This window comes from Rhineura floridana, chromosome 8 (assembly GCF_030035675.1).
Source record: "Rhineura floridana isolate rRhiFlo1 chromosome 8, rRhiFlo1.hap2, whole genome shotgun sequence".
In the NCBI taxonomy this organism is placed as follows: domain Eukaryota; kingdom Metazoa; phylum Chordata; class Lepidosauria; order Squamata; family Rhineuridae; genus Rhineura; species Rhineura floridana.
Window position 1 is genome coordinate 79390869 of NC_084487.1, and position 4615 is coordinate 79395483.

The following is a 4615-nucleotide window of genomic DNA, read 5'->3' on the forward strand; positions in this document are numbered from 1 at the left end:
TTAACCAACTCAGACAAAATAAATAATCCTCTGTGATCCCTACTACCTTCCCAGTTCCCTCCCCTCTCCATATTCCACCCTAACCCAACGTACCCAGTTTGAAAGAATTGGGAATATGTCCCAATCTTGCAAATGCATCCTGCCGTCCATCTGCTTCTATAGGGGTCGAACCTTGAGGGAGCTAGTGAACCAGCTAAGAATTTAACATTAAGAATTCCCATTAAGAATTCCTTCATTATTTACTTTTGCAACATCATAATAAACCAGTAAACCTCAGTACATTAAACTATAATTGCGAAACAACCACGTATTAATATTGAAACTCCAACACTTATTTCTTCTTTGCAGCAGCCGATCAGGTTTGTCGTATTGTTTGGCCACTAGGTTGTGTTGTTTCCATACATATATGGCGACGGCTTCTAGTTCCTTGCAGAAACTTTTTCCAACCCCCTCCAACTGATACCATAGACTCCAATTCTATCTCTTCTTCCTCCCATGGAGAGGCGATATTAAAAAGTGCCAGGATTCGAGTGGCTTCTTCCTTATTAATTGCTCTGTGTTGTTCCCCGTCTATCTTGACTATCAAAGCAAAGGGGAAGCCCCATCTGTATTTGACTCCAGCTTCTCTCAGTAAGTCTGTAGCAGGCTTAAAGGATTTATGGCGCCTTCACGTTTCCGCGCTAAGATCTTGCAAGAATAAGATGGACTCTCCTTCGTGTTCCACTGAACCTTTCTCTCGCAGGGCTTTAACAAGAGCATCCTTTTTAGCTGTATTGTAAAAAGCAACAATAATATCTCTTGGTGGGTTGTTGTCCTTTGATCTAGGACCAAAACTCCTGTGCACTCGTTCAATATCAGTTGTAGTTATTTCTACATCTGGGGTGAGTTCTTTCCACCAGTCTATAAGGAGTTGTGCAATATTTATATTATCTGTCCATTCTTTCATTCCTCTAATGCAAAGATTTCTTCTATGTCCGTGATTTTCCAGGTAATCCAGTCTGTCTTGCAACTCTCTTTGGCTTTTTACTAAGTGTCGAATCATGTCTGTGTTTTGGATACCAACCTCCAAAGCCTCGTTTGCCGTCTTGCTTATCTCGTTCATCTTTCCTGTTAAAGTGGTAATATTTTCCTCAAGTAATTTAAAACTATCGTCCCTTTTTCTTTTAGCAAGTTAGCTTGTAAAGCTGCAATCTGGGATGCCACAGGATCTGTTAAAGGTTGTGTGTTAGAAGTTTGATTTTTTAGAGTTGTAATTGTCTTAGCGTTTTTAGCCGCCGCCGCCATTATAGGTATATCATGAGTTACAGTGCTGCTTCGTCGACGCTCAGGAATAGGCTTAAAGAAACTTGTAATTCCGTATTCCTTTACTCCCAATGTACTAGGGAGCGTCACAAATAATATTATTCTTTTACTCTGTAGATTTAGTGCCTTAGATGAATGCAAAAGTTGATTGGGAGGAGACGGAGCTTATCGTTAGGCTTCCAACTTCTCGCTCTCGCTCATGCTCCCTTAATGCCAAGTTAGAAATGATTAAACTAAGTGAGCAAGGCATGTCTATGGCTGAGATAGGCCGTAAGCTAGGTTTTGCTCACCAAACAGTTAGTACAATTGTGAACGCTAAGGCGAAAGTGTTGAAGGAAATTGAAAGTGCTACACCAGTGAACACTAAAGTTATAAGAAAACTTGATAGCCTTATTGCTGACATGGAAAAACTTTTAGTGGGATGGATTGAAGATCAAACCAGTCACAACGTGCCTTTAAGCTGAGTCATCATCCAGAGCAAGACCCTAAGTCTCTTCAATGCTATGAAGGTTGAGAGAGGTGAGGAAGCTGCTGAGGATAAATTCGAAGCTAGCAGAGGCTGGTTTAATAGGTTTAAGGAAAGAAACCATCTCCTCAACATCAAAGTGCAGGGTGAAGCAGTTAGTGCTGATGCAGTAGCTGCAGAAAGTTATCCACATGAGCTTTCAAAGATCATCGAAGATGGTGGATATACTAAGCAGCAGATTTTCAATGTGGATGAAATGGGCCTATATTGGAAGAAGATGCCATCTAGGACTTTTATTGCCAAAGAGGAGAAGTCAATGCCTGGCTTCAAAGCTGCAAAAGACATGCTAACTCTCTTGTTAGGGGCTAAGGCAGCTGGTGATTGCAAGTTAAAACCTATGATGATTTATCACTCAGAAAATCCTAGGGCCCTAAAGAACTATGCAGAAGCTAGCCTCCCTGTTTATTATAAATCCAATTCAAAAGCTTGGATGACTGGCGATCTTTTCTCAAATTGGTACACAGACTATTTTAAGCCTACAGTTGAGGCTTACTGCAAGGAAAAGAACATTCCTTTTAAGATTTTACTTCTTGCAGACAATGCCCCTGGCCATCCTAGAGCTCTAATTGGTTTGTACAAGGAGATAAATGTTATTTTTCTATCTGCAAATACAACTTCATTGCTTCAGCCTATGGACCAAGGTGTAATTGCAGCATTTAAATCCTATTACCTACGAAGAACTTTTGCTAAGGCTATAGATGCCTTAGACAGGGATACAGTAGCTGGGCAAAGAGAAAATAAATTAAAAGCATTTTGGAAATGTTTCACAATTTTGGATGGTATAAAAACTATTAGGGATGCATGGGAGGAAGTTAAAGAAACAACATTGAAAGGTGTTTGGAAGAAGCTAATTCCCACACTTATGGACGATTTTGAAGGCTTTGAGAATCCAATGGAGGAAGTCACTACAAATGTTGTGGAAATGGCAAGGGAATAAGAATTGGAAGTCAAGCCTGAGGATGTGGCAGAATTGCTTGTCTCTCATGACAAGACCCTAACACATGAAGATCTTCTTCTGATTGAAGAGCAAAGAAGGATGTTCTGAGAAGAGGAGTCCCATCCTGATGATAGTCCTGCTGTGCCTAGAGAAATGACAACCAAGGAATTGGAGAAAGCTATCAACTGTATAGAAACGGGGATGTCAGCTTTTGAGAGGATTGATCCAAATTTTGAAGGAAGTTCTAAAGTGAATGCAAACCTTCTAAACGGTATTGCATGCTATAAAGAAATTCTAAGGGAAAGGATATGGAAATTCATGAGGCAAAGTTCATTGCTTTCCTACTTTAAGAAAGTACCATCGCAACCTTCGACAGCAACAGCTAGCCTTGAACAATCTTCAACATCAACATCAACAGCTTCATCCAAGTCTCCACCATCAAAATGAATAAGATTCGTTGATGAGTCAGATGATGGAGACTTGGATGACTTGGAGTCAGATGATGAAAGTGTGCCAGCTCCAGGGGCAACAGAGAAAGCTCTCCACGCAATGGAGAGCCAGCTGGCCCCGCAGCCCTAAAGGCTGTAACACCAACTGCATGGTCCCCTGTCACGCACACTCCAGGCAGACAACACCAAGCATTTCACTGAAGGCTCCTTCGCTTCCTTCATAGCCATCAGCGCCAGAAAGAGTGCCTCCCTTCACCGAGCTGCTGGAGCTGGATGCGGCGGTGTGGAGAATCACAGTCCAAGGAAGCTCCTTCGCTAACCTTTGCGTGCACAGGAATAACACCTGCATCAGCCCCAACCCGCTCCTCAACACCGTGCCAGGAGACCCAGCAAGGATAGAAGTGCTGCAGCCAGCGCTCAAATATTTTAAGGTAAGCAATGTGTGTACTGTATACTGTATTCATTGTACTTTCATGTCATTTTTTAGGCCTAGATCTATTGCGGATTGTGTAAAAGAAAAGGCTATGTTCCGCTTTACAGTGATTTTTGCTTTTCAGTGGGTGTCTGGAACTTAACCCACCATTTGAGTGGTGCCCTACTGTATGGAGAACTGCTAATAGCAGGTGTGTAAATAAATACACTTCTGGAGAGGCCACTGGAAGTATAACAAGAAATAAATAATTCCATGCACAGTCCAAGTAGTTTAGACCCTCAAGAGGCAATATCTCCTTTTCATACAGATTTATTGTGTGTGTGTGTGTGTGTGTGTGTGTGTGTGTGTGTGTGTGTAGACAGGCAGGCAGGCAGACAGATGAGAGAGAGAGAGGGGGGGGGAGAGAGAGAGAGAGAGAGAGATCTTAACCACATCTGCTTCAGAGGAGACTGCTACTTCTTGTTTCACCTCCCAAATACTGCCCTCAGCAACATCTGGTTATGTAGGAGTTTCTGCTGAAAGAAGGGTTAGATACTAGAGGGGTACACTAGCCACAAGAAGAAGCAATTTGTATATGTATTTGTAATGTAGTAAACAGCATAGTTTGTTCAGAACTGATCTGTGTCTTTCAAGTTTGGCTCATCATTTAGAACCAAGTTTTCTCCCCTTTCATTATAATGGGGAACCTAAAAGTGGCCATGACTTTTTCTCCTTTTCACAGAAGTGGATGAAATTTGTAGGCATAGTTGGCCCTTCAGAGTAAATTATGTCTGCCTTATTGTAGGTAGATACATCCAACCAAGTCCACAGAGCTACTCAGGACTTAAGGGTGTTCCCAGTCTGACTCAAGGTTATCATTGTGCCCTGTTAATGGCACAATCCAATTCGGAAATGTGAAAACTTCACACAAATCACCTCTGTTTGCCTTGTAATTTGGGAGAACCAATGCACACCCCTTCCTTCCCAGC

General features: G+C 42.0%; 1 pseudogene; it reads left to right on the plus strand.

The window, feature by feature from the left end:
* Positions 1–1433: 1433 nt before the first annotated feature.
* On the plus strand, positions 1434–3212 carry LOC133363343 (tigger transposable element-derived protein 1-like; annotated as a pseudogene).
* Positions 3213–4615: the final 1403 nt, after the last annotated feature.